Genomic DNA, 22565 nt, shown 5'->3' on the forward strand with positions numbered 1-22565 from the left:
ATCTAATCACTTTCCATATTTATAATTTATGATTTATAATCTCTATTTCCCTTTATGTGTTAATGTTTATTGCTTGTTTTGATATTGATAATTGATTATTGTGTAGGACAACGCGATTACCGCCGCCATTCGGGCTATCTTTAGGGAGTTATATAGGTGTTGCCTTACCGGAAGTGACAAACCGGAAACCGTAGGAATTGACAAGCCACGGAACTTACGGGCCCTAGTTTCTAATTCCCCCGCGTTAGACACGCCTTGACTAGGAATCACGTAGTCTAAGTGCTTCACAGGTCGATTCTACTACACTTGGTCGTCTTTGCAAGAGTAAACTATTATCCGTATACATTTAGAGTCATTATTTATCATGGTTATAACTTATCATACTCATCTCACTTCATAGAGTTTTAGCTACATAAATCTGTGTCGCCAATAGTGAGGAATAGTGTGTAGTTGTGTCTTACTTAACCCAAAGTAATTACCGCTTAAATAACATACGAAACCGAGTCGTCTAATACTTGTAATTATAAATCCCATGGATTCGATACCCGGTCTTAACCGGATTATTACTTGATACGACGGGGTACACTTGTCCCTAAGTAGTGACGTCTAGTAGATATAAAGCACTTAGAAAGACCACATCCATAGACATAGTCATAACGCACTCATAATATATACATTTCATCATAGAAACTCTACCACTAGGCGTCGCGCCATCAAGTTTTTGGCGCCGTTGCCGGGGATTTATAATTTCCTACAATATTAGACAAAAACGTTTTATTGTTAGTTTAAGCATTTGTAAATATTGCTTTCTTTTTGTGAATAATTTGTTTTATTTCTTGATGTTACTAATAATTTTCTTTCCATGGTATGATGTCTTATAATTGTCGTCTGTGGGACGACCTCATGGATGACGAATGTTCGCACCGACAATCAACCACGCAATTCGATGTGGTAATCTCTATGCTTAAAGATATTCAAGTGAGATTATCTAACAATGAGGCATATTGCAGGGATTTGGGAAATCAAATCGCTGGATTGACATCTCGTATCGATTCAACCGCGGACGAATCAATTAGAGACACCAATCCGGTGAGTCAAAATATAAAGCACGAGTTAATTGAGCCTTCTCAAGAGGACTCTCCCAATACCGAAGGCTTTCTCAGTTGTGAGGAAACGGAGATTCTAATCGAAAAGCCGGTTGAGTGTGAACCCATGGAAGAGAATCCAAAAGTAGAAGAGTTTGAGGTTCCTTCTACCTCGACTTATTTCACTCTTTTTGAGCTACCCAAGGAGTCAAAGAGGGAGCAAACTAAACTCTTCAATAATTTCTTTAAATATAGTTTTTGGTTTTCATTAAATTTCTTTGAATCTAACAATCCGTTTTGTAGGTACGGATTGTTCATTCAGGAATTTGCATTTCTAACGCGAGTGGAAGCATACACCTAGGAGGAAATGCTAAGTCGAGCTCACCGACTATAACGTAGCGCTTCTTGGGAGGCAACCCAAGCTCGAATAAGGGAGTTCTCTTTCCCAACTTTCATTTTTCGCATTTCATTTTCCTGCCGACTCATTTCTTTTCGTTTAAATAAAAAAACAAATCCCACTTTTTCCAAAAGAAAATAAGCCGCGCAGGGCGTACTCCATTTTTACGCCCCGCGTGTCCACCGTTTTTCTTGTCTAAATGGCTCAGAGATAGAAACACGCGAGGCGCCCCTCTTCGTGCGCCTCACGTATTTGAGTCTCTGGCCAAAAATGGCTCAACATGCACCTCCTACGCGGGGCGCCCCCCCGGGCACGCCTCGCGTAGGACCTAACTCTAAGAGTCCTATTTTGTCCTTCTTTATTTTTGTTTTTGTTTTGTTTTATTTTTGCGACGCCCTTGGAATATGCGTCATTTTAATAACGCGGAGGGCCGTGCAACCCCGCACTTAACGTTTGTTTTGCACTAACCAAAAACAAAAATAAAAATTAAATAAACAACAAAATAATTAAACTAATTTATTGACTCTTAAATTTATTCCGACACACTACCTCCTTCGGAAATTGATAAAAGTTCCGTTATTTGTCGTTAAAAATAAAAGCGTCAGAACACGAGGGGATGATTTAATTAAGAGATTTTAGTCTTGGTTTTGAAGTTAGGGAATTTATAAAAAGCTTAGGCTAGTACTAAACTAAAGCACTGAGCCTTAACCCAATTGTCATCTCCATAATGAACTTTGAAAAGACAATAAAAACGGGATAGTTGAGAATTTAGTAAAGACTCGATAGTACACAATTTAAACCCGAATCTTTGTGAGGTATTTTTGAGCCTAAAAGAGTTCGTACGAGAACTCTATTTCTTTCACAATTTTTTGAGAGCTTTGACTTCACTCGACTCATAGAATTTGCATCTAATACCGGGTTAAGTACACTTATTTGTGGTAAAAAGGCAATAGATGATAAACTGAACCCACTTCGGCTAATTTTTCTTAATTTATTTTTGTCGTTTTCCACTCACCACTAGGAAACCCTTTTCGAGCTTATTAACCAACTTCTTTCCTAACACCCGTGTAACATTTAACCATTTTTCCTCTTATTCAAATACCGAAAAAATCAATTTGCACTCGAATTACCCTAAATAAGCCACGGCCTCAACAATTAAGCATAATAAGCTTTCAAAAGTTGTTTTTGTGCCTTTATCAAAACAAAGGATACAATTAAAGTAAAAAGGCATTCTCAAGCTCCACCCAAGCAATTTTGAAGTATATTTTGCAAAATTCACTAAGGTCGAAATAAAAACACGGTGCAATCATAAAACGGTATTTTGAACTCGAGTTTCTTTAAATTAACCACTAAAAAGCCACGCACATTACAACCCCCTCCGGGTTCATTTTTAATATTGCCTAACCATAATGTACGAGGAAAAACCCGGATAAAAATGCAAATTCAAAGTGACCTCGAATAAGTACAAAGAAGAGTGCAAAAACACCGACCCACCAAAAATTGAGCTTAAGAGTGAAATCCCTTGGTGAGGTACTACCGAGTTCTCAAAAGATGATCGACCCCCGTTAATATTGTCTATCAATTTTGATCACGGAGGTTTCAAATAAAGTTTTTGTACTCAATTGCTTGCGTAGGTACTCACCGAACCTTTGCATAAAACCGTAGCTTTGAAATCACGCACTTGGTAAAACCAACCATCCGTTTGTTTCTCAATTATCTCAATCCCTTGTCTTTCGATTTCTTTTACTTGAGGACAAGTAAAACTTTAAAGTCCGAGGAGGTTTGATAGGGGCATTTCGTCCCTATCTTTTAGCGTGATTTACGGTCTAATTTGAGACTAAATAAATAAGTTTAATTACAAAAATAGAGTGTTTTAATAAAATAACAAAGTAAGAATAAAATCCGTACTGTTAGTTAATTATATCGTAGTTTTGATTGAATTTAGTAAATAAAACGTCAGGCTAACTCGGCTCTCAAGAATTGCATTTCAGGTACGAACAAGGAGGCAAAAATCATACATTTACACGAGGCGTATCACCACTTACACGAGGCGTATCACACCTTACACGAGACGTATCACCTCTTACACGAGGCGTGAAACATGTTGTCAGCAATAATTGCCTTATCCGCAGGCACCATGTGGAATTGACTCAGCGTACATGAGGCGTATGCCACCCTACGCGAGGCGTATGACTTATGTCAGAAATGATTAGCCTAATCCTGAAAGTCAGACTGCATTTGTCTCCCAAAGTCAACTATCTACACGAGGCGTATTTCGGGATACGCACGGCGTAGATGGTGTAATTCAAGCACTTTTCAGCCAGGAGCTCAAACACACGAGGCGTATATCCACATACGCGGGGCGTAGTTGAGACAAGAGGATCCGATTTAGGTCCACATGCAGGAAATTATTGAAGGCATGGGCATTTACGCGGGGCGTAGACCAATTTACGCGGGGCGTATCATGGGATTTCTGCACCAAATAATGTTGCTCCATACTTGTGCTTTGTGAAATTACAAGCTTGCCCTTGCTTGATGTCTATAAATAAGAAGCTCTTGAACTTCATTTGACACCAATTACATACTAGAGAGCTACACTATACTCTTTTCTTTCCTTGTAATTTCGATTCAAATTTTGTAAGTTAAACTCTCCCCCTCGAGATCTTGTTCGTTGTTCCGGCGTTCCATTGACGCTCCGTTCCACCATTCGTCACCAAGCTCGAGAGTTCCACCTCCACGACCTAGGAGACGGCTTTGAGTCCGGTTAGCTAGTTCCAAGGGCGGATTCTCCCTTTTTACTTGCTAATTAGCTTGTACTCTTCCTATGTACTAGGCTTGGTTGTATTTCATCTAATCACTTTCCATATTTATGATTTATAATCTCTATTTCCCTTTATGTGTTAATGTTTATTGCTTGTTTTGATATTGATAATTGATTATTGTGTAGGAGAACGCGATTACCGCCGCCATTCGGGCTATCTTTAGGGAGTTATATAGGTGTTGCCTTACCGGAAGTGACAAACCGGAAACCGTAGGAATTGACAAGCCACGGAACTTACGGGCCCTAGTTTCTAATTCCCCCGTGTTAGACACGCCTTGACTAGGAATCACGTAGTCTAAGTGCTTCACGGGTCGGTTCTACTACACTTGGTCGTCTTTGCAAGAGTAAACTATTATCCGTATACATTTAGAGTCATTATTTATCATGGTTATAACTTATCATACTCATCTCACTTCATAGATTTTTAGCTACATAAATCTGTGTCGCCAATAGTGAGGAATAGTGTGTAGTTGTGTCTTACTTAACCCAAAGTAATTACCGCTTAAATAACATACGAAACCGAGTCATCTAATACTTGTAATTATAAATCCCGTGGATTCGATACCCGGTCTTAACCGGATTATTACTTGATACGACGGGGTACACTTGCCCCTAAGTAGTCGTTGCGTCTAGTAGAGTTAGAGCATTAGAAAGATCACATCCATACTAGTAGCACATTCATCGCAATACACATTTAAGTCGTCATTAGAAAAGCTCTACACACCTAGATCCTACGCCTATCAGCCTGCAACTCTGGATAGCCAAAAGTAAAGATTTCGCCATCTCGACGAAAACTAAGACGGACCCGTCGTTTGTTAATGAAACGAACGGTACAGAAAAATTCCAGAATCCAATCGCCAATGATTGGAAATCGCATTTTGTCGAATTTCGTCCACTCTAAGCGTTCCAAATAGCGACTCATGTCATCGCTTATTCCAAGTTGATCATTCAAGAAGTCATCAATATATAACATTCCAACAAAGAATGTATAACGGAGCCTCCAATCTTCCTTCATCGTGATTGAAAATAGGAAATGGCGCACCATATCGTTTGGACAAGTCTGGACGTTTGTTGCTTGAAGCAGCATTTTTCTTTGAGGTTTTGTGTGTAGTAGGCATGGTAAAGAACTTAAAGAAACAAGGTTTCTGTAACTTAGGAAAAAAATGGTTGTTTGAAGTAAATCAGAAAATTGATCTGACAAAGATGAAAAGAATGTAACAGAACCATGATCTTTAAGGACTTATTTATAAGATTTTAGGATGAAATGAGGTGTTGTTTTGATGCGAAAAGGCATAAAATTATACCTTTCTGAATTGAAGAAACTTAATTTTTCGTTTATGAAAGGGTTTGTCTCCAGGTTGAAGATGATTCAAGTCTGATGGTGCAGAAATAACGCGTGTCGCGACCGAGAATTCCAAATTCTCGGTCGCGACACGCTGATTTCCTTGCGGAAATCAGGCGTCGAAACCCATTTTCCGATTCTCGGCCGAGAATTAAATATTCTCGGTAAGTTTAGAAAAAACCTAACCTATTTGACAATTTTGAAAAGGAGAATTCTCGACCGAGAATTCCAAATTCTCGGCAGAGAATCGCCTGAAACTTCAATTGTGAACTAATTGCCTAAAATCAAATCTAAAATCATGAAATAAACATATTTTATGCATATAAATCATAATATAAAATCATCTAATCATAAAAATGGCATGTGTAAAATAAAATAAAATAAATAAAAAATTAATAATTAATTAAAAATGAAAAATGGAAATGAACAAAAAATTTAAAAGAAATAAAACAAAATAAACTGTGTTAGAAAAGCTAAACGAATTATACGTCGGATAATCTTGTTACGAACTTAATTCCTATATTTGAAATATTTTCGTAATAAATTTTGCATCGATTACCATTAACTTTGAAACGAACTCCGTTAGGTCCTTCAAGTTCTAAAGAACCATAATCGAATGTTTTGAAGACTAAATACGGTCCTATCCATCTGGACTTAAGTTTTCCTGGAAATAAATGAAGCCGTGAATTAAATAACAGCACCTTATCCCCAATATTAAAGTGTTTGACTTTAATCTTGGCATCGTGCCATTTTTTCACTTTTTCTTTATATATCTTCGCATTTTCGTAAGATAGATGACGTAACTCATCTAACTCATTTAAGTCGAGCAAACGTTTCTTACCTGCTTGTCGTAAATCAAAGTTAAGTTCCCTAATAGCCCAATAGGCTTTGTGTTCTAATTCGATTGGCAAATGACATGCCTTCCCATACACTAAGCGGTATGGAGTCATTCCTATTGGTGTTTTAAATGCAGTACGGTATGCCCATAACGCATTGTTGAGTTTACAAGACCAATCTTTTCTTGAAGATGAAACTGTTTTCTCTAGAATCCATTTGAGTTCTCTATTTGATATCTCTGCCTGACCATTTGATTGAGGATGGTATGGCATTGACACGCGGTGGCGTACTCCATATTTTTTCATAAGCATATCAAAACTTCGGTTAATAAAATGGGTACGCCATCACTAATGATGACTCTTGGACAGCCAAATCTACAAAATATATCATCAAGAAAACTAACAACTACTTTGGAATCGTTTTTCGGGGTTGCAATTGCTTCAACCCACTTTGAAACATAATCAACGGCGACTAATATGTAAGTTTTACCATTAGAAGGAGGAAAAGGTCCCATGAAATCTATTCCCCACATGTCGAAGACTTCAACTTCTAACATGGTTGTGAGGGGCATCTCATCTTTCCTTCCTAAATTTCATGTTCTTTGGCACTTATCACAACGAGTAATAAATGAACGGACGTCTTTAAACATCGTAGGCCAAAAGAAACCACATTCAAATATTCTAGCTACTGTCTTACTAACTCCATTATGTCCTCCATAAGAGCTAGAATGGCATTCCGACATGATGGATTCATATTCATTTTCACCAACGCATCTCCTAATTATCCCGTCACCATAAGTCTTGAACAAAAAAGGATCTTCCCAAAAATACTGTTTAATGTCAAAGAAGAATTTCTTCTTTTGTTGGAAAGTTAATCCTTCCGGAGCAATGTTGGCTGCAAGATAATTTGCAATATCCGCGTACCATGGTGACATGACACTTTCAATTTGATAGAGATATTCATCGGGGAAATCATCTCGTATACCGTTAGTTTCACCTATAGGACCGTTTTCATCTTCGAGCCTTGATAGATGATCGACGACAAGGTTTTCAACTCCCTTTTTGTCTTTAATTTCTATATCAAATTCTTGTAGCAATAAAACCCATCTAATTAGACGTGGTTTAGCATCCTTTTTAGAAAATAAATACCTTAAAGCTGCATGATCAGTATAAATAATAACTTTCGAACCTAACAAGTATGACCTAAACTTATCGCATGAAAAGACTACAGCTAACATTTCTTTCTCTGTTGTGGTGTAGTTTAATTGTGCACCAGAAAGTGTGTGACTTGCATAATAAAGAACATGAAGTTTCTTATCCTTCCTTTGACCTAAAACACATCTGACAGCTAAGTCGCTTGCATCACACATAATTTCAAAGGGTAATTCCCAATCAGGTTTAGCAATAATAGGTGCACTGACTAAAGCTGTTTTCAATGTTTCGAAAGCTTTAACGCAATCTTCATTAAAATCAAAGGTTGAATCTTTCATGAGTAAATTAGTAAGTGGTTTGGAAATTACAGAGAAATTCTTAATAAATCTTCTGTAAAAACCGGTATGTCCTAAAAATGACCTTACTCCCTTAACAGTAGTTGGAGGTGGTAATTTTTCTATTACTGAAGTTTTTGCTCTATCCACTTCTAATCCTTTTTCAGATATTTTGTGACCTAAAACAATTCCCTCGTCAACCATGAAATGACATTTTTCCAAGTTTAATACCAAATTTGTTTCTTCACACCTAGACAAAACTTTATCCAAGTTTTGTAGGCATGAATCGAAAGAATCTCCATAAACTGAAAAATCATCCATAAAAACTTCCATGATATCTTCAATGAAATCATTAAAAATTGCAGTCATACAACGTTGAAATGTTGCAGGTGCGTTATATAGACCAAAGGGCATTCTCCTATATGCAAATGTTCCGTAAGGACATGTGAAGGTTGTTTTATCTTGGTCATCCGGGTAAATATATATTTGAAAGAATCCGGAGTAACCGTCTAGAAAACAATAGAAAGCATGACCAGCTATTCTTTCGATCATTTGATCAATGAAAGGTAGAGGAAAATGATATTTCCTAGTTGCTTTATTAAGGTTCCTATAGTCTATACAAACCCTCCAACCAGTGGTGGTTCGTGTAGGTATTAATTCACCTTCGTCATTTCTTACAACTGTTATGCCTCCCTTTTTAGGTACACAATGGATTGGACTAACCCATTCACTATCCGAAATAGGATAAATGATTCCATTGTCTAGAAGTTTAGTAATCTCATTTTTGACAACTTCTTTCATATTCGGATTAAGGCGTCTTTGCCTATCCGCTTTAGGTGGCTTATCTTCTTCTAAGTGAATTCTGTGCATTACAATGCTCGGATTAATACCTTTTAAGTCTGAAATTTGCCAACCCATACTTTCTATCCTATTTCTAACAACTTCTTTCAATTTCTCTTCTTGAACTTGTGTTAGTTTGTTAGAGATAATTATAGTTAGAGAGTCGCTTTCGCCTAAGAAAGCGTGCCTCAAATGACTTGGTAATTCTTTAAGTTCTAATTTAGGTGGAACTATAATTGAAGGCGGAACTGGTCCATCTTCACGAATCAAAGGCTCTTGGTCCTTATCTTCTAGTTCCTCACTCATTATAGGTTCTATTATTTATTCTTTTTTAACAATGTCATTTACACATTCGTCAATTAAATCAAGTTTCATACAAGCGAAGTCCTCCATAGGATATTTCATCGCTTGGTTCATATCAAACTCAATCTTATCGTCTCCTATTCGTAAAACTACTTTCCCTTTCGACACATCAACTAGAGCACGTCCCGTGTTCATGAACGGTCTACCAAAGATTAGCGGACAATTAACGTCATATGCAAAATCTAATATAACGAAATCGGTAGGAAAAATAAATTTGTCAACTTTAACTAAAACATCCTCAATAATACCATATGGTCTTTTAGTGGTTTGATCCGCTAATTGCAAAACCATATTGGTACTTTTGATATCTTCTTCTAAGCCTAACTTATTAAAAATTGATAACGGCATCAAATTTATACTTACCCCTAAATCACAAAGACAACTTGGGAATTCAATATCTCCCAATTTACACGGAATGGTAAAACATCCGGGATCTTTGAGTTTGGTGGGAAAATTACTTGACACAATTGAACTGCAATCTTTAGTTAGTGAAATGGATGAAATTCCTTCCCAACTGATTTTCTTTGAAATTAAATCTTTGAGGAATTTACCATAATTGGGAATTTGCGTAATCGCATCCATAAACGTCAAATTAATATGCAAATTTTTAAGTTTGTCTAAAAATTTTAAAAGTTGTTTGTCATAATCTTTATTGCGGACTTTGTGTGGAAAAGGTGGTTTGGGTACAAAAGTTTTTGTACTCGAATCAATTGGTGCATCTTTTTGGTTTAATGTATCTTCTTTGGACTTTGGTAAATCAGTTCCTGGCAAAGTTGAATTTTCGGGCATTCCGGACCTAAGTAATTTTTCCCTGAACGAAGAGTGATAGCCCTTACATGCTCTTTCGGATTTTCTTCCGTATGGCTGGGAAGACTTCCCTCTTTGCGGGATGGAATTGATTTAGCAAGTTGTCCAATTTGAACCTCCAAATTATGGATGCTAGATGATTGGTTTTTAATAAGCTGATCGAATTTATTCTCGATCCGTTTAAAACCATCGTCGTGATTACTTATTTTTCCGCTCATAGCATCAATAAATTTGTCGATTTTAGAAGATAAAGTGCTAATCGTATCTCTTGATTGATTTTGATAATTAGTCGTACGATTTTGATTAGCATTAGCATTATTATTGTTATCTCTCCAGTTAAAGTTAGGATGATTTCTCCATCCAGGATTATATGTATTGGAGTAAGGGTTATTAGTTTGGTTTTGCCCTTGGACAAAATTTACCTGTTCAATTTCGCTCATCCCTTCATAATCTACATCCGTTTGGATTGGCTTACCATTAGGATCACACGGTGCCATAAACCTATCAATTTTGTGCGATAAGGCAGAAAATTGGGCTTGCAACATCACAACTGGATCAAGATTCACTATACCTTTAACTGATGACGTAGTTGAGGATGATGGTTTCGCTATTGGTACGTGTCCACGCTCCCCGGGCCACATACTGCTGTTGATTGCCATTTTCTCCAGAAGTTCTCTTGCTTGGGCCGATGTTTTCTTCATGAATAACCCTCCAGACATAGCATCCAATGAACCTCTAGTTGTAGGATTTAGTCCATTATAAAATGTTTGCATTAAAAGTTCAGCGGGCAATTGGTGGTGTGGGCATAAACGTTGAAGTTCTTTAAAACATTCCCAAGCCTCATAAAGGGTTTCATTATCATTTTGAGAAAAAGATGTTAACTCTTTTATGACTCTTGCGGTTTTTGCTAAAGGAAAATTTTTTGATAAAAATGCTTGGGCTAATTGCTCCCAAGTTTCAAATGTTGCGGCTGGCATAGAAGTTAACCACTCTTTGGCTCGATCCTTCAAAGTAAAAGGAAAAAGGTGAAGATTGATTGCTTCCGCAGTCACATTCGGTATTTTAAAAGTGTCACAAATTTCTAAGAAATTTGTCAAATGGGTGTTAGGATTTTCGTTAGGTAACCCGTAAAATGTTACGTTATTTTGTAACATATTAAGTAATGCTAGCTTAATCTCAAATTGATTTGCATTAATTTGGGGTCTAACTATACTATTTGTTACACCGGCCACTCCTGGCCTAGCGTAGCCATAACTTCTGGCTCAGTAATTCTAGTTTTTATTGGAGTTTTGTTTTTCTTTTTCTTTTCTTTCTTGTTCTTTTTAAGAGTTCTTTCAAATTGATTACAGTTATTCATCCTTTTTGCTTATCTACATAACCTGTTTCCTCATAACCCAGTACTCTTTTTTTTCATTAAGGTTCCTTCCTCCCCACATTATATTCCCAAGTCCTTTCAGTCTTTTCCTAAGCAATATTTGCTCAACCGCTTATTTTTGCATAAGTTAAGCACGTGATTCAATTTTAAACGATTAGCTTTTCGAAGCATAAGACGGAACTCAGGGTGTTTTAGAGTTTTAAGTGAAGGGAGAGGGTTATCATTCGTGGTTTTTCAGAAAAAGCAGGTCATGGCTCGACTTGGTTATCCTAATCATTGGAGTGCAAAGCACATGTGTCTTTTTTTGTAGCGGAGAGGGTAACTAAATGCCTTTTTCCTCCTATGAAAGTCAGAACCAATCACCATTTCAACAGGGCACCAAGGCAAATTCTCCCTAAAGATAGTGAGCGCTTGCCCACTCAGAAAAGAATCAATGCATACCATAGATGCATTCTTAGGCTCAAGTTCTCACTATATTTGGGGAAACGCAGTAAGGCAAGGGTTACTAATTTTGAAAGAGGACTTAAAAATTTGAAATTTTTTGGAACTTCCTGATTTGGGGACACAAAATGCAAACAAGCAAGTAACACAAAACCACTACATCAAAACATGCACAGTCTGTTCTTTGATTCCCGCTGAACACAAAACAATTGACTAGATGGTGAATAAATAGGCGGAAGAGAAAATGAACACAAGCATCACAATAATTACCAAGGACATATGCAACAGAGATTCTCAAGGGATATTTGTTTTACATCAAATTACTAATTAAACAAACAAAATTTAAAGCATTTATCATGTCATGCCCGCATAAATTTTGATACACAATCCCCACCCCCAAAAGAAAACCAAACATTATCCTCAATGTTATTAACACGGCAGTAGATTGTAGATAAATGAAAGCATAATAATACAGGAAGAGCATAACATGATAGAGTAAGAGTGTTAGAGGTTACCAGATGCTAGGACAGCGACAATTTGAACAGATCAGGCGGGTTGGGAGAGAGAGGAGTTAACCTCTCTATCCACAGTGGTAGGAATGCCCTCCTCTTTCGAGGGCGTACCAGCATTAGCATTAACATGAGCACTAGCAGGAGTTTCAGGCACTTTTCTTATCGGACTCTTTTTAGAAAAACCAGAAGGACTTTTCTTTCCATGCTCCTCAATACAAATGGTTTTGAGCATATCGATCGACCCCTGTTGAGACTCGTATTTCTGCTCCAGGGCGAATATCATTTCACGGTTTTCCTGATTTTGGGCAAACAGGGCGTTGAATCGATCCATTATATCCTCGCTGGAAAGCTTTGCACACTTCTGATAGAATGCCAGGTCCTTTGGTTTCTCGACCTGTTCAGAATCTGATGAGACCGACACTGTTGGTTCGCTTTTCCTTTTACGGCTTTCTGTTTTCCTTGATGTAACAAAGTCCGACATCCATACCCACTTCCCATTTACCATCTTTCCGAACAACATCTTCTGTAGGCTCTGGAGGTCAATCTAGTCCGGGTGGTTCACAATCGTGAGACGAGAGTGGTCTTCGGGTTTAAAAACTCCGATTGATTCAGCAATCCTGGTGACGATGCTCCCACAACAGATGAGTGAAGAGTTCTTCTTGCAGAAGGCGCTGATGTATTCTCCGAACTAGTATCCTAGATTCATTCTCGGTCCAACTGCCATACTCCACAAGGCGGTGAGATCTGCATGTGGCATGGTGGCTTGATTTTCTCGAGCAAATATTGTGCCGGAAATTAGCTTGTGCAAATAGCGGATTGCATAGTCATCAATATTGGAAGCCTTGGACACGCTACCGTCATAGTATTTCTGTCACGAAATTGACTCCCAGAAAGCCGTAGGGTCAAAGACATCTGGCGTCTTGGTGAATGCCTCTTTGTAGCTTTCCGATTCAAGGTCATCATCATCGGCAGCGCCTAACATCTGGTTGAACAAGTTGAGCGAAGGCCTCTGGGAGTGTCCCATGAGTCGGAAGCTGAACTTTCCCTCTTCCTCGGGATCGGTTATCTCCACGTTGTGCTTAAAAGTGGCCAAGAACTAGAGTGTCAGTTCCCGATAGGCAGGTTCCTTCATCTCAAAGAAGCATCCAAAGTGGCCTGCCTCCATGAGTGCGCGCACGCGAGTATCAAGCTTGAGCCGCTTTAGGGTTTCCCAACAAACTGTTCGGATGGGTCCGAACTCCAGCTTTGCCAGCTCTTCGTAGTAAGCCTGCACGGTTGCGTCTTTGAACTGGGAAAGTTTCTTTACCAGTTTTTCGTCTGGAACAAAAGCTACAGTATTGGGCTCCGCCATCTTCCCTTTCGATTTTTCTTTCTTGGATGAGCCCTCAACTTTTACGTGTTTTCCTGAACCACGGGTTCTCATGCTGTGCTCGAGTTTAAATAATGTTTCCCAGTGGTAAAGGGCACAGAGCATGGAATGTCTAAATGAAAAGAACGAACGAAGAAAAGAAAAAGAAAAGAAAGAAAAAATACAGTGAGCGAATGACCGTAATGAAGTAGAGCTCTTAAGTAGGGAGAGCAGAAATGTCCTGTTGCCAATCTGTCATTATGAGGTCGATTCAGAGGACGCCACCTGGACAGATTGGCAAAATGGCATGTTCATTCGAAATAGGATCAAGGGTGACGAATGGTCACGATTTAAATTTCGAATTAATTGCTCCCTATCCGTTTGATTTCATCGAGGAAGACAAGCGAGATGAGTGCCTATGGGGATAGGATTGGACGTCTCTACTTTTTCTGACTTATATTATTTTTTCTTTTTGTTTTTGCCGCCCAATTTTCCCAAGATACTGCTCCCCTACGGAACAGGTACATTTGTAAAACTACACCTTTAGGAAAAGGTTTGAGTTTTACCACTGTGCCTGTTCATGAGATACCTATTACGAATCACAGTTCTACGTTAAATGAATCTACTACAATTGACACTATTTAACTAAATTAAAATAATTAAAATGAAAAATTACTTGTGCTACAATTGGTGTTTGTAGCGAACACCCTTTTTGTGCTTCTACTGGCTTGGGGGTCCTAGAAATGAACGGTATCAGTCTTCCTTATGTGATCGTTCTCTAAATATGGTTTTAATCTCTGCCCGTTCACTTTGAAAGATTCCTGACCTTCCCTGCCAATCTCAACCGCTCCATGATTAAACACCTTGTGCACCGTATAAGGTCCCGTCCATCTTGACTTTAGCTTCCCAGGAAACAACCTGAGTCTTGAATTGTACAAGAGGACTCTCTGACCTTCTTGGAATGTTTTTGTTTGGATTTTTTTTATCATGCCACAGCTTGGTCTTGTTTTTGTAATTCACGGCATTCTCATATGAGAACAACCTGAACTCTTCCATGTCGCAGAGTTGAAGTCTTCTCTGATCTCCAATAGCATGTTGCTCAAAATTTAAGAAAGTTAATGCCCAGAAGGCCCTGTGTTCCATTTCAACAGGAAGGTGACAAGATTTTCCGTATAACAATCTAAACGGAGACATTCCAATTGGTGTTTTATAGGCAGTCCTATATGCCCAAAGAGCATCGTCAAGCTTGTTTGCCCAGTCTCTCCTAGAATTGCCAACAGTTTTTTCTAAAATTCTTTTGATTTCACGATTGGAAATCTCTACCTGTCCACTTGTTTGTGGATGGTAAGGTGTGGCAATTCTGTGGGAGACTCCAAGCTTTCCCATCAGCTTCTCGAATTTGGCATTGCAAAAGTGGGTTCCTTGATCACTAATGATCGCTCGTGGGACACCGAATCTGGCAAATAGCCTTTTCAGGAATTTTACTACCACACGGGCGTCATTGGTGGGACTAGCCATTGCTTCAACCCACTTGCTCACATAATCCACAGCAACTAAGATATATTTATTTCCTAAGGATGTTGGGAATGGACCCATAAAATCTATGCCCCAGATGTCAAAAATTTCGCACACAACTATATTGTTGAGGGGCATAGCATTCCTAGCCGAGATGTTGCTTGTTCGCTGGCACTCATCGCAAGTGCTAACGAACAAATGGGCATCTTTGAAAAGCGTTGGCCAGAAAAAACCTGATTGAAGGACATTGGCTGCAGTTCTGCTAGCGCTATGGTGTCCTCCAGCTTCACGGTCATGACAGTGGCTTAGAACATCTGTCCCTCTTCTTGCGATATACATCTTCGAATAATTTGATCCACGCACAACCTGAAAAGATAAGGGTCATCCTGAAAGTAATATTTAATTTCAGCAAAAAAATTTCTCCTCTGATTAGTGGACAGTTTGTGAGGCTTGAGCGAACTTGCTAGGTAATTGGCAATATCGGCAAACCATGGCGCAGACTGTGCAGTGTATAGATGTTCGTCTGGAAACCTTTCAACAATCTCTGGTTGTTCCTGACTGCCTTGGTGATCAATCCTTGATAAATGATCAGCCGCGACATTCTCCGTTCCCTTTTTATCTCTTATTTCTAGATCAAACTCTTGAAGCAATAATAACCATCGGATCAGCCTCGGCTTAGCATCCTTTTTAGCAAACAAGTATCGCAACGCAGCGTGGTCTGTGTGAACAACAACCTTGGATAGCACAAAGTAGGGTCTGAATTTGTCGAAGGCATACACAACTACAAGAAGTTCCTTCTCGGTAGTTGTATAATTCTGTTGGGCCTCGTTTAATGTCTTGGTTGCATAGTAAATAGGCCGAAACTTCTTCTCAATCCTTTGTCCAAGAACATCTCCCACACAAGTATCGCTTGCGTCGCACATCATTTCAAAAGGTTGCTCCCAGTCCGGTCCTGCCAGTATAGGCGAGTTGATCAGCTTGGACTTTAAGAGCTCAAACGCCTTCACACAGTTTGCATCGAAAGAGAATTCGGCTTCCTTATGAAGTAAAGCCGATAAAGGAAGCGCGATCTTTGAAAAGTCTTTGATGAACCTGCGATAAAACCCTGTGTGCCCCAGGAAACTTCGCACATCTTTTACATTGGTAGGCACAACTAGCTTTTCTATCACCTCTACCTTAGCTTTGTCCACTTCCATCCCTTTCTCTGAAATTTTATGCCCAAGGACAATTCCTCCCGTGACCATGAAGTGGCACCTCTCCCAATTTAAGACCAAGTTAGTTTCCTTGCATCGCACAAGCATAGCTTCGAGGTTGTTTAGACATCTATCAAAGGAGTTTCCATAAACTGAGAAGTCGTCCATGAATATTTCTACGGTCCGCTCCACCATGTCATGAAAAATGGACATCATACATCGCTGAAAAGTGGCTGGAGCGTTGCACAACCCGAACGGCATTCTTCTGTAAGCATAAGTCCCATACGGACATGTGAACGTTGTCTTTTCTTAGTCCTCACTATGAATGGTGATTTGGTTGTATCCTGAATACCCGTCGAGAAAACAATAGAAAGTATATCCTGCTAACCGCTCCAGCATCTGATCAATGAAGGGCAAAGGGAAATGATCCTTTCTCGTGGCTTCATTGAGCTTTCTGTAATCAACACAAACTCTCCACCCTGTAATCGTTCTTGTGGGTGAAGGAAAATAAGGCTAAGGTATAGCAGCGGAAATATAAAAATTTTAGCCTACTTCCTTTTAACCATAGGATCCGTTAATCGTTATTTCATATAAAGAGGGATAAGAAGAAATACCTTTTGAAGAACAATCTACCGTTGTTAAAGAAGCACCCACAACTCTTCTCCGAGTTCCCAAGCACGAAGTATAACACAGTGAGGTTAAGTTAGAATCAACCGTATGAGATGCAACCAAAATAGATTGCCTCTAATTAACCAACACAAGATCAAAGAAAAAGGAGATAGATGAAATTAATCGATCGATGGAAGCCGTATGAATTCTTGTCCACGAACTAGGGGAGTCGAATTCTCTTTCTCTCTCTAACTTGAAATTTCGAAAATCACAAAGGGGGGATTAGGGAGCTTTTTCGAAATTCATGTATAGAGGGGGTATATATAATCGCTTGTATCTAAACCCTAGTTAGATAGGAATAGGTTACTTAATAGGAATTCAATTCGGAATAGAATTCCCAATTATTATCTCATTATATATCTAATATATCTAGGATAATAATAAATAACCTAATTGGATAATAATAGGAGTATATTAATCTAATTAAAACTCCTAACTTAATTATCTCTTAATTAATTTAATTCACAAACCTAATCAAATTAGGATTAATGGAATTAAAATAATTCCTTATTTATTACATATAAATTTCGGCCCCCTCTATTTAAATGGGCCTTACTGGGCTCAATTGGGCTTCCATCTATTAATGACATCCATCTCTCTTTTGGTTCCAAGTCTTATGTGTGATCCATTAGGTTCTTACTACTTCTGGCCGTATGCAACTATTAAATTAATTTCTTCAAGAATTATATTTAATCTTTGCATAACGGAATGATGTACTGAGTATGTTATTGGCAAGTCTGTAATCATTCCCCCAGAGTCCGTTAAGAAGACATGTTGATTCTGTCGTTAACCCTTCCGTATTAGTTACAGTATAATTCGATCCTTTATCAACTACATCCTTGAACTGAATCTTATGACTATGGGTGATGTCAAGTCACATATAGCGAGACGTTCATTTTACTTGTATAGGCCGAGTCAACTCAAAAAGATAGGTTAAGTGAAATCTGTATTTCTTACTCTTAAGCTATCACCTTGCAAGGATTTAGAGTCGAGTCTTCCACAAGCGATCCTTGGATGTATCTCCCATTAATCGGGAGTGATAAATGCTCAATCCAATGTATAACTACCCTGACATTACCTCCTGTGACACCCAACCTTTGCCGTTCACACCCCAGAGTCATCTCTGTTAAGGATCGTGGGACAGCAGGATCAAAGTCTCACATTCAGTAATTCAGGATGACCAATTAACATTCCTTTGAGTCTGAGGATTAGTTATACCTATTAATACCAATGAGATGAACAGGTGACAATGATGAATCTACCCATCCTGTTATCTCAAATCGGATCCCCAATCCTAATGAACGACGTTTCATCGGATCTATGTAACTGTCCAGATATCTATATATATGAAGCTTGTGAGATCAGCTTTCTGTCGGACAGAAGACATTGTTACATACAAGTCTCAACAGTGATATATCAATCCTAAACATATCAATTGACTTGGGGTGGTTTTAAGTTTATTAGTTTATTATAAAGTTTTATCTCACTTCATGCTTGTATGAACACTTTATAATCACTTTAAACAAACTTACGGATTTCCTTTTATTAGACTTTATTTAGTGCTTAAAAGGGATTGCCTTTATATAGTTATAAAACATATATCTCATTAAAACAAATGATATAAAGAACAATTCATTTACATTAAGTTTGTATCCTAGAACAATTGTCTATAGGACACTAAACCCCAACATACTCCCACTTGGACTAAAGCCAATTGTTTCTAAAACTTATCCCAGTAGAAGTTAAATGACAATCATGTACTTTCTGGGTTAAAGGCTTTGTCAACGGATCTGCAACGTTGTCCTCTGTAGGTACTCTTTCTATTCTCACATCTCCTCTAGCCACAATCTCTCTTATGATGTGGTATCGCTTTAGGTAGTGCTTGGATGCATTATGAGACCGTGGTTCCTTTGCTTGCGCAATGGCTCCATTGTTATCACAGTACAGAGTAATGGGATTGACAATGTCAGGCACCACACCTAGTTCTGTAATGAACTTTCTAATCCAAACTGCTTCCTTTGATGCTTCCGCAGCAGCGATGTACTCTGACTCGGTCGTAGAGAAAGCTACGCTTCCCTGCTTGGAACTCTTCCAACTGACCGCGCCCCCATTCAAGATAAACAGGTATCCTGATTGGGATTTAAAATCATTCTCATCTGTGAGATGACTAGCGTCTGAAAATCCTTCAATTTTCAGATCTCCTTCTCCGTACACTAGGAACATATCTTTAGTCCTTCTCAAGTACTTAAGAATGTTCTTGACGGCAATCCAATGCTCGTCTCCCAGATTCCCTTGGTAACGAATCGTTACAGATAACGCGAATGCTACGTCAGGTCTAGTGCATAGCATAGCATACATAATCGAACCGATCGCGCTGGCGTACGGGACTACAGCCATGCGTTGTTTGTCATCATCAGTTTTAGGACATTGATGATTGTTTAACTTTACTCCATGTAGCATGGGTAAGTTACCTCGTTTCGATTCAAGCATGCTAAACCGATTTAGCACCTTTTCAATGTATGTAGCCTGTGAAAGACCAAGCAGTCTTCTCGATCTATCTCTATAGATCTTTATACCAAGTATATAAGCTGCTTCACCAAGGTCTTTCATTGAGAAGTTACCGGATAACCATACTTTTACCGATTGTAATAGAGCAATGTCATTTCCCATTAACAGTATATCGTCCACATATAGTATGAGAAATGCTATAGAGCTCCCACTTGCTTTCTTGTAAATGTAAGCTTCTTCGCAATTTTGTTCGAAACCAAATTGTTTTATGGTTTCGTCAAAACGCTTATTCCAGCTTCTAGATGCTTGCTTGAGTCCATAAATGGATCTCTGAAGTTTGCAAACTTTATTTGCATCCTTCGATATGAAACCTTCAGGTTGCATCATATATACATCCTCAAGCAGGTTTCCGTTCAGGAAAGATGTTTTCACATCCATTTGCCAAATCTCATAATCAAAATGAGCGGCAATTGCAAGCATGATTCTGATCGATTTGGACATAGCCACAGGAGAGAAAGTTTCGTCATAATCAATTCCTTGCTTCTAACGATATCCTTTCACTACCAACCTAGCCTTGTAGGTGTTAACCTTTCCATCCATGTCAGTCTTCTTTTTGAAGATCCACCTGCACCCAATGGGAATTATCCCTTCGGGTGGATCAACCAAAGTCCACACTTGGTTAGTATACATGGAATCCATTTCAGAATCCATGGCCTCAAGCCATGCTTTAGAATCTGGACTAGTAAGAGCCTCTTCGTAGTTTTCGGGTTCGTCGTCTAACACGGGAACCTCATTATCATCTCCCACTAGAAAACCATATCTAACTGGGAGTTCACGAACTCTTCGTGATCTACGAATAGGTGCCACTGGAGTCTCATCTAATGGGACTACTTCGGGTACCTCAACCGCTTCTGTTGTTTCAGTCGGTGTTTCTTCTTCTTGAACTTCGTCGAGTTCAATCACGCTTCCCTTTTGTGTTTCTTTGAGAAACTCTTTCTCTAAGAAGGTTGCGTGCTTGGATATTATTACTTTCTGATCATCTGGATGATAGAAGTAATACCCTATGGTTTCCCTGGGATATCCAATGAAGAAACATTTATCAGATTTAGAATCTAATTTATCGGACGCAATGCGTTTGACATACGCTGAACAACCCCATGCTCTCATAAACGAGAACACGGGTTTCCTACCAACGAACAATTCATATGGTGTGGAACTAGCGGATTTAGTTGGTACTCGGTTCAGGGTGAAGAGGGCAGTTTCTAAGGCATAGCCCCAGAACGTCTTTGGAAGTAAGGCCATGCTCATCATGGATCGTACCATATCTAATAGGGTACGGTTTCTCCTCTCGGATACACCATTGTGTTGTGGTGTATAGGGAGGTGTCCATTGTGAGCATATCCCACATTCAGTTAGATAATTCAGAAAATCATCAGAAAGATATTCGCCACCTCGATCGGATCGAAGCGTCTTTATTTTCTTTCCTAATTGATTTTCCACTTCATTCTTGAAGCATTTGAACTTGTCAAAAGCTTCTGATTTGTGCCTCATCAAGTAGATGTAACCATATCGAGTATGGTCATCTATGAAGCTTATGAAGTATCTGAATCCTCCTCTTGCTTGGATCGACATAGGACCGCATACATCTGAATGAATGAGTCCTAGAGTGTCTGATACACGCTCATCTTTATTGCTAAAGGGTGTCTTTGTCATTTTACCTTTTAAACATGATTCGCATGTTTCCAATGATTCGGAATCGATTGGATCTATAAGCCCATCTGAATGTAGCTTTAGCATGCGTCTCTTGTTTATATGGCCTAAACAACAATACCACAAGTAAGTTGAATTATCTAGCTTATGTCTTTTGGTATCAATTGCAAAAGCAGGAATTTTGTTATCTAACACATAAATCCCATTTTGTGAAATTCCTGAAAAATAAAAGATCGAATCTTTATAAAAATTGCAACTCTTGTCTTTTATTGAAATATGAAAACCGTCGTCAACAAGACGGCTAATAGAAATAATGTTACGAGACATCTCAGGAACGTATAAACAATTCCTTAATTCTATTACAAGCCCAGAGGGCAAAGGTAAAACATAATCTCCAATTGCGAGGGCGGCAACTCTTGCTCCATTTCCAACTCGCAAGTTTATGCTTCCTTTCTTTAGTTCCTTAGTCTGATTTAGCTCCTGCATATTTGTACAAATATGAGATCCACATCCGGTATCAAGTACCCAAGATTCAGACAGTGAAACTGTATTTATTTCAATATAAAACATACCAGATGCTGAAGCACCGTTATTTTCCTTCTCGTGGAAGGTTAGGTACTCGATGCAGTTCCTCTTCCAATGCCCCAAGTCACCACAATAGTGGCACTTTCCTTTGGGCTTCTTTGATTCCTTTCCCTTTGTTTCGGTGAGCACAGCCCCCTTGCTTTTATCAAGATGGTTTGGATTGGGAGAGACCCCTTTCCTTTTTCTCGATCCTTCAATAGCAAGGGCCAGTATCTCCTCGTTTTCTTTTATAATGGGCTCGACTGACTCGAGCATATGTGCAAGCTTTACAAGAGAGGTTTGCAAGCCACTCATTTGGTAGTTCATTATGAACTGTGAGTAACTCTCGGGGAGGGACTGAAGAAGTAAGTTTTCACTTAGTTCATGGTCCATCGCATCTCCAATACTAGAAAACTTGGTGATAAGGCTGATCATCTTTGCACAATGTGCCATTACAGATGTGCCCACCTGCATCTTTCTTTTATATAACTCCTTGGTTATTTCGAAGCGTTCGCACCGAGTTTCATTCACAAATAACTCTTTGAGGTGCTTGACCATGGAATAGGCATCCATATCTGAATGTAGTTGCCTTTGAACTTCCGGTGTCAGAGATGCAAGTATGATGTCCCTCGTTTGATCATCATCAGATTTATGCTTCAAGTAAGCATAAAATTCTTGGTAGGGAGCATCATCAGTTGGGTAAGGGGGTATCGGTGTATCAAGTACATACCCTTTCCTTTCGAACTTCAAAA

General features: G+C 38.8%; 1 non-coding gene and 1 pseudogene across 1 annotated transcript; one reads left to right on the plus strand and one right to left on the minus strand.

Moving 5' to 3' along the window:
- Window positions 1-16530, minus strand: part of LOC136217068 (uncharacterized) — a 48875-nt pseudogene extending 32345 nt beyond the window's left edge.
- On the plus strand, window positions 10768-10874 carry LOC136221395 (small nucleolar RNA R71). The gene has a single exon (XR_010685158.1). It is a non-coding gene; the product is annotated as a small nucleolar RNA R71 (small nucleolar RNA).
- Window positions 16531-22565: the final 6035 nt, after the last annotated feature.

This window comes from Euphorbia lathyris, chromosome 2 (genome assembly GCF_963576675.1).
Source record: "Euphorbia lathyris chromosome 2, ddEupLath1.1, whole genome shotgun sequence".
Lineage (NCBI taxonomy): Eukaryota > Viridiplantae > Streptophyta > Magnoliopsida > Malpighiales > Euphorbiaceae > Euphorbia > Euphorbia lathyris.